This window comes from Bubalus kerabau, chromosome 4, assembly GCF_029407905.1.
Source record: "Bubalus kerabau isolate K-KA32 ecotype Philippines breed swamp buffalo chromosome 4, PCC_UOA_SB_1v2, whole genome shotgun sequence".
Classification (NCBI taxonomy): domain Eukaryota; kingdom Metazoa; phylum Chordata; class Mammalia; order Artiodactyla; family Bovidae; genus Bubalus; species Bubalus kerabau.
The window spans coordinates 52,881,768-52,889,881 of record NC_073627.1 but is presented as its reverse complement, the minus strand read 5'-3'; the positions used below and the strand labels follow the sequence as shown (position 1 = coordinate 52,889,881).

Here is an 8,114-nt window from a genome sequence, read left to right as displayed (position 1 = left end):
GACAAGCCAGGCCTAATGGAAGAGAGAAAAATTGCACGGATGTAGGCACTCTTTCGGAGAAGGCAATGGCACCCCACTCCAGTACTCTTGCCTGGAAAATCCCATGGATGGAGGAGCCTGGTAGGCTGCAGTCCACGGGGTTGCGAAGAGTCGGACACGACTGAGTGACTTCACTTTTACTTTTCACTTTCATGCATTGGAGAAGGAAATGGCAACCCACTCCAGTGTTCTTGCCTGGAGAATCCCAGGGACGGAGAGCCTGGTGGCTGCCGTCTATGGGGTCACACAGAGTCGGACACAACTGAAGTGACTTAGCAGCAGCAGCAGGCACTCTTTACAAAGTAGAATCTACCTAATTCCACAAATGTTTGGGGTGGGCAGGTGGTAAGTCAGCTGAGGGGGTGCCATTTACCCAAAAGTAGAAGGGGAGGGGGAGCCTGGAGGGTGGGAATGGGTTCAAGAGTGAACTGGCGGAGTCGGAGATCCTGACATTTCTTAAGTAGCACCATCCAGGGAAGTGAGGTTAGACTTGAGATGCATCGGTGTTTGTTGATGAAGGAAGCCGTGGAAATAGTCAGCATCATTGAGGGAGAGCAGTTAGTGAGAAGAGTGAAAAGTGAGAGTGAAATTACACAGTCGTGTCTGACTCTTTGCGGCCCCATGGACTATAGGCCGCCAGACTCCTCTGTCCTTGGAATTCTCCAGGCCAGAATACTGGAGTGGGTAGCTATTCCCTTTTCCAGGGGATCTTCCCAACCCAGAGGTTGAACCCAGGTCTCCCACATGACAGACACATTCTTTACCATCTGAGCCACAAGGGAAGCCCAAGAATACTGGAATGGGTAGCCTATCCCTTCTCCAGAAGATCTTCCTGACCCAGGAATCAAACCGGGGTCTCCTGAATTGCAGGCAGATTCTTTACCACCTACCAGCTGGTATATAAAACTGATAAACAATAAGGACCTACCGTGTAGCACAGGTTACTATATTCAATATCTTATAATAATCTGTAATGGAAAAGAATCTGAAAATTATACACATATATGAAAGTGAAAGTCACTCAGTCGTGTCCAACTCTTTGTGACTCCATGAACCATACAGTCCATGGAATTCTCCAGGCCAAAATACTGGAGTGGGTAGCCATTCCCTTCTCCAGGGGATCTTCCCAACCCCGGGAACGAACCCAGGTCTCCTGCACTGCAGGCAGATTCTTTATCAGCTGAGACATGACTGAAGCGCCTGTCCCTGTGTCGGAATATCCCCTGGAGAAAGGAATGGCAATCTACTCTAGTACCCTTGCCTGGGAAATCCCATGGACAGAGGAGCCTGGCGGGCTACAGTCCATGGGGTCACAAAAGAGTCAGACAAGACTTAGCGACTGAGCACCTGAGTATATATATGTGTGTGTATGTGTGTGTGCATAGATATAACTGAATCACTTTGCTGTATACCTGAAGTGGACACGTTGTAAATTAACTGTACTTCAATAAAAAAAATGGATGTATGAATGAATAAATGAGAAGGCGAATGCCCCAGACCTTGCACAAGAGCAGCGTCAAAGGCCTAGATGGAGGAAGGGGTGTCTAGGAGGGAGATCCCAGGGTCAGGAGGAAAGCGAGTGACGGGAGGGCCTGGAAGTCAGTCTCAGGCCTCTTGACTTCCATCCATAGTATTTGGGCGCAGTTTCTTTCACTCTTCCCTCTTCTATTTCAGGCACTTTGATAACCCTAACATTTTCCTTTTTTCTCTAAGTCTTTTCATTTTGAAAGTAGTGCATGCTTATTGTAACAAGTCAAACAAAACAGAGATGTATGAAGAAACTATCAGAAAACAATCCTTCCTAAATTGTTCCTGTGCTCCATCAAACACACACACACATATACACACCAATACATATCACAGGTTCACACATCGCTCACAAGCATATAGACTCACATACCACACACAGAAGTTGCACACACATATGTGCACACATATGCAGAGGTTTTGTTTTATATTTCACACAAATCGGAAGCCATACATATTACTCAGAAATTTTTTCACATAATATAGCATGGAAAAGTGAAAGTGAAGTCGTTCAGTCGTGTCCAACTCTTTGCAACCCCATGGCCTGTAGCCTACCAGGCTTCTCGGTCCATGGGATTTTCCAGGCAAGAATACTGGAGTGGGTTACCATTTCCATCTCCAGGAGATCTTCCCAACCCAGGGATTGAACCCGGGTCTCCCGCATTGTAGGCAGATGCTTTACGGTCTGAGCCACCAGGGAAGTCCATATATCATGGAGGTATATATTTATATATTTCTTGATCTTGTTGATGTTTAATGATCTATAGTTTGTGCAATATTTTTTTCATTTTCTAGTACTATTGAGATCATATTCTACATTCTGTTCTATAGTGTTCAATCATGTCTGACTCTTTGTGACCCCATGGATGGTAGCCCACCAGGCTCCTCTGTCTGTGGGATTATCCCAGCAAGAATCCTGGAGTGGGCTGCCATTTCCTCCTCCAGGGAATCTACTCAACCCAGGGATCGACCTGGCATCTCTTGTGTCTCCTGCATTGGCAGGCAGATTCTTCACCACTGCACCACCTGGGAAGCTCATACACTATATTACAATCCTCTTTTTTCACTTAGTTTTTAAATCATTTCCCCATGCCACTAAACACATTTTGTAAACACAGGGTCAATTACTACATCATATTCCAGAATCTGAGTATATCATAATTTACTTAACCATAATTTACTCTCTGCCGATTCGGAGCTATTAAAAATAATAACCACAATGAACATTATAGAACATTAAGCTATGTCCACATTTCTGGTTATTTTCTTTAGGATATGAACACTTTTAGAGTCTTTGTGCACACTACCAAATTGCTTTTTCCAGAAAAACTATAGCAATCTGTTCTCCTGCCAGCAAGGGCTAAAATAGGCTACCCACATCTTTTCTTAAATGTTGATTTACTTGTTAGACAAAAGCAGTATATTATCACTTTAAATTGCATTTTCAATTATTAGGGAGGTTCTTCTTGTTCAAGTTCATTAATCATTTGTCCTTCACTTAAGAGCGATCTGATGGGTGGAGGTGGTAGGAGGGAGATTCAAGAGGGAGTAGATATATATGCGTACATGGCTGATTCACTTTGTTGTACAGCAGAAATGAACACAACTAACACTATAAAGCAATTATACACCAATAAAATTATTTTTCAATTAAAAAAAAAAAGAATGATCTGATCATGGGCACCCACGGCTCTCATTTTCCAAGCCAGTCCTTTCTCCCTTCTCTCAGGCCTGCCCCAGCCCTGAGCCCTCCTGGCCCAGCGGTTCACTCCTCTCCCTGGGCTCTGAGATCGACCTCCCCATCCAGCTTCTGCATCCCATCTGCTGACGAGCTTCTCCCGTCCCCCCCGCGGTCCTATGGCCAGTCTCTCTCACAGCCTCTGTGCCCGAGGATGCCCTTGCTCTAAGTCCCCTAAACCCCTGGCACCAGAGAACCAAGCACAAGCCTAGAATTCTCCAGCAGGCTTCCAGGGTTCGCCATCAACCCGGGGTCAGTGGTGACGGCGGGCAAACCCAGCAGGGCCCTTCTTGCCCTGCAAGGGACCCAGGTACCTGGGGAGGGGCGCCCAGCAGGGGCCTAACCTGCCGGCACTTTGCACAACCTCATCTCATCTTTCCCATTTTCCTGCCCTCTGCATGATTCCAACTCGGGCTTTAATTTTCTCAAATGATACAATTTGGTGGTTTGGGGTTTCTGCAGGAGAATTTCTGTGATCCTCAGAGTACCAGGGCCTGTTTGCTCTTGTTAGAGAAGAGGGACTGTGGACGCTCTGCAGACCCCGTCAGGCTGTGGTAATAACCAGGGGCTGCTGGAGCGGCAAAGCATAAACCTGGTCCTTCTTAGTGAGACTTCGCAGAAATCCCACTGGAGATTTTTCGGCCCCTGCCCTGTCTACTTTCCTTCATCATGATAAATGACTGAAAAGAAAACTATCTAATCTCCAAACTGCTCACTTTTTTTTTTTTCTTCCCCCAACTCTTTCTTCAAGGAGAGATGGGAGCACACAGTCACATAAAACAGAGTCCTTCATCGCCTGCTTCTCAGGAGACGGTTCTTTCCCTTTTCATCCGGGCCTGTTTCTGATCTCTGATGGGCTCGCCCTGAAAGCTCCGGCGGGGCCCTCTCTAATCAGCTGCGACAGACGCGGCTGTGGCTCGGGTTGCCCATCGAAATTGAATTGATTGCCCGGCCCCTTTGCCGTTTTGTTCTGCACACAATTGCTTAATAGCTGTCACCTTGGCTTTCAGTCGCAGCCGGCTTTGGGGCTGACTGGTTCCCATTACTCAGGATGGCCAGTGCAAGTTCATCACCTTTACAGGATGTCCGTGATTGATTCCGTATGCCTTGGAGACCTGTAATGTATTTGCATAGGAGGGCGGGGGGCGGACCCAATAGAGATCTCTAGGCCTCGGGAACTGCCAGGTTTTGCTGGGGGCCATATTTGAATCATTACCAGGGCTTCTTGTCACGAGTCTGGCCTCTGCTGACATCTCTGCTAATGAATTTGTAAATTAAAAAAAACTTTGCTGTTGCCACCTGCCGCCTGTAAGGCGGGGCGGGGTGCGGGGGGTGGGGGAGTTCGGCCCGCGGGACCCCAGATTTTCCCGCCTAGTCTTTGAAATGAAGCTCTCTCCTTCCCCATTCCCTCCCCCTGGTCACCAAGCAGGAGAAACCTGGCCTGGAGGCAGACATCTTTCAAGTGAAATCCTTTGCGCTGGGAACTACTTCAATTAGACAGCAGGGGGAATGTTAACATGCCCTCCGGCCTTTTAAGTGGGTTTTAATTTTATGTTGTAAGATAAGACACTGCATGGCTGGGGCTGCTACTCCTTCAGGAGGCTCCATTAGTGGGAAGAGGCGAGGCCTCTTGACCCCTTGAGGCCCAGCAGAGGCTGCAAGTTGGTTTGGTTTTTTAACAATTTGTCAGCCTGACCCAGCTTCATCTTTGCGTTCTCCCTTCAATGATCCCAGGCTCTTCTGCTGTTGGCCGGGAACTGGATGGCTGAGTTGAGGCTGGGAGTCTGGTCCAGTTTCTCCTGGGGCCTGGCCCTGGGCTGAGAAGAGGGCCCTGTTGGGAGTGGGGGGGAGTTTGACCGAGGGCAGGGCAGGGTGTTGGGGGGGCAGCCTGCCTGCCTATGGCTCACAGTTGAACGTTCGTTTTTTTTTCTTTTTTTTTTCCCTTCCCAGGCAGGGCACCGCTGCAGCAGCCACTTTTCATGTGGCAGGTTTCTGGCTTGATGATGTATGACCTGTTGGCGCTACTGAATGGTGCCCTTTGTTCCAGGGGATCCCATGTGCCCCCTTTTTATTGACTTGTTGATTCAAAGGGGCAGGAAAGTTCCACAAATCCCACTGCAGGCCCTGTTCTAGCCCTGCCCAGGTGGGGAAGTCCACGGACCTCATGCTTCCCAGAAAAGCTGGTAGGAAGCTGCGGGCTGCCTAAAGACAAAATCTCTCTTAAGAAGCGGCTTTCTTTACCTCAAACTCAGGCAACTATGTGTCTGGAGAGAGCCTGGGAACACACATCAAGCTCCCAGTCCTCTAGAAGGTGTGGAGTATTCCAGAATGCCATCTGCACCCAGAAAGAAAAGAGCAGAGCAGGTGTATGTTAGGAAGAGCCCCCACTTCCCTGTCCTCTGGGCCAAGTTCAGTTAAGTTTTTCTCTGTGACCAACAAGGTGGGTGTGTATGTGTGCATTCAGTCATGTCCAACTCTTTGCGACCCTATGGATTGTAGCCCGCCAGGCTCCTCTGTCCATGGGATTCTTTAGGCAAGAATACTGGAGTGGTTTGCCATTTCCTCCTCCAGGGAACCTTCCCAATCCAGGGAATGAACCTGTATCTCCTGCATTAACCAGTGGATCCTTTACCACTGAGCCATCTGGGAAGACAGCAGCAAAAATGAAGAAGGAGCGTGGCTTCCTTCTGCAGGGAGAAGTCCTGCCAGAGAACAATCCCAGGGCCACAGGAGAGGACTCTGGGGAAATAGGAGACAAGGTTGATGTCTACCCAGCAGGAAATTTCATCTTAATCCTGCTGAGGACAAGGATTTACAGGGTACCCCTTACCCTTGTCTTCTCTTCCCTGGCTCCCTCCTGGAGATGGTGGGTGACAGTGAGCAGTTTTGGAAAAGGAGCCAGGAAGGATAGGGAGCCAAAGAGGTGAGGAGTTGTTAGGAGGGAGACCCAATACACCTTCGGACATCAGTTTCTCTTCTCATTTAGGACTGTGAACCTGGACTGGATTTTGTCTCCTTTTTTTAACCCCATCTTAAGACCAAACTTCAAGGATTTGGCAGAGGACTGGACAAATGGCGGTCTCTGCCAAGCCTCAATTCCTCCTCTAGGGGGTGAGGTGCAGGGGGTTGATGGGCACACACATTGACTGTTGTTCCAGGAAGCCGCAGGCTCTGACTCCAACCAGCTCTTCAGTTCCTTGTCTGAAGCAGCCACACAGATGCCACCAAGAACTCCCCACCTGTGAGCATACTTCCCCCACATTGCAAGGTTGTGGGTCCACTACTCAAAGGTGACAGATTCTTGTATACTGTCTCCCTGCCCTTATGGGGTTTTCGTGGGCCCCGGAATCCAGACCCATCATCTGGGGAGTAGGGTGAGATCAAAGGTACGATTGCTCCCTTGGTCCTAAATTACTTCCCTCTAAGCTCAGAGGCTCCAGGTTACAAATGCACAGAGGCACTAAGGGCTCCCCCTGGCCCTTGAGAAACTCAATGAGGAAGAGGGGAAGCAGAGACTGTGGCAGAGCCAAGAAATGACAAGTCAGGAGTAAAGAGCATCCACACACTTCACAGTTGTAAAATGGCTTTATGTTCCAATATGTAAAATAAAATGTCCATGCTATATAACAAAACACTTGACGTTTCATATCCCGTTCGCTAATGTGTCTTCTAATAAAGTGTAATCTGTACTGTGTGTGTGTTTATATATATTTATTTATTTATACGTTTTATCTAAGTCATTCTTTGTTTTTAACATCAAATGTGTAATAAAAATTTAAATAGACGTCTTTCCAAATACCCTCTCCAATGTTCATTTTATTAAGTTTATTCGTTTGTTTAAAAAAAAAAAAAAGCAAAGCTGGATTTGATATGTGGCCTGCATTTGTGAGATATATATATTTATATATTTTATTTATTTATTTATTTTATTTATATAATATATAAATAGCTATTCAGCATGCAAAGAGTTTAGTGATTTCCCAAATTTTGATTACAGAGTTCCCACCAGCCCCACGGATGGGCTGGTGACATTCAATGCTGAAGAGCTGGGCTCGGGACCATGGGATCCACCTTCCTGGAAAAGCGTTATCCTTGCTCTGAGCTCACTGGCTGAATTTACTGGAAGAAAGGGATGCTTTCTCAATTCTCGTTTTTATTTCTGTTGGGCTCCAGGTGCCAGAGGCGAGGGTTTTCTGGGAGCAGAACAGGCTCTGGAGGTGCTGAGCAGCGCGGTCTCCTGGGGACACGGCCAGGTCAAGTGCGCTTCCTAACGGCCGATTGTAGGACGCTGACGGAGCCTGAGAAGACAGTCTGGCGCATCAGAGTGAGGGCTGTATGCTGGGGACCAAGGCAGAAGGGCTCTGTCCTTTATAAGAAAACCTGAATGATGCCAGAGATGTTATTGGTTGCATTTTCACACTTCTCGGAAAAAAAAACAGGGTTTTAATATCTGTCAACTGGTGCTTAGCCCATGATTCTCTCTCTAAAAGTGGTCCCTCAGTCCTCAGAGCTCCAGGGATCAATTTCCAGGCCACTAACCGAGCAGTCAGCCCTCCTCTCTGAGCGGGCTTGGAGGTTTAGCTGAGCCCACCTCTCAGGTAGTCTCGCAGACTCTCCGGAAGCCGAAGGAGTGGGCCTCCTCCTCCCTGAACAAGATGCTCAGCACCTTTCTCAAGAGCCAGGACTCTGCAAGATGGGCAGAGAGCCCCACCTCCCCAGTCAGGAGAATCCTCCTCCCCCAACCCCCGTACTCCCGACTTGCCCTGCCAGAGAGACTTCACCACCTGGCCCCTGAGTTAATCAAAAATTA

At 48.0% G+C, this 8,114-nt stretch overlaps 1 long non-coding RNA gene across 2 annotated transcripts; it reads left to right on the top strand.

Annotated features, from left to right (window-relative positions):
* Positions 1-4,436: 4,436 nt before the first annotated feature.
* LOC129649697 (uncharacterized) lies at positions 4,437-7,195 on the top strand. Of its 2 annotated transcripts, none has more exons than XR_008713220.1 (3): positions 4,437-4,612; positions 5,255-5,744; positions 6,291-7,192. It is a non-coding gene; the product is annotated as an uncharacterized LOC129649697 (long non-coding RNA). The 2 variants fall into 2 exon arrangements; XR_008713221.1 differs by lacking the exon at positions 4,437-4,612 and adding an exon at positions 4,698-4,840 and having other exon boundaries at positions 6,291-7,195.
* Positions 7,196-8,114: the final 919 nt, after the last annotated feature.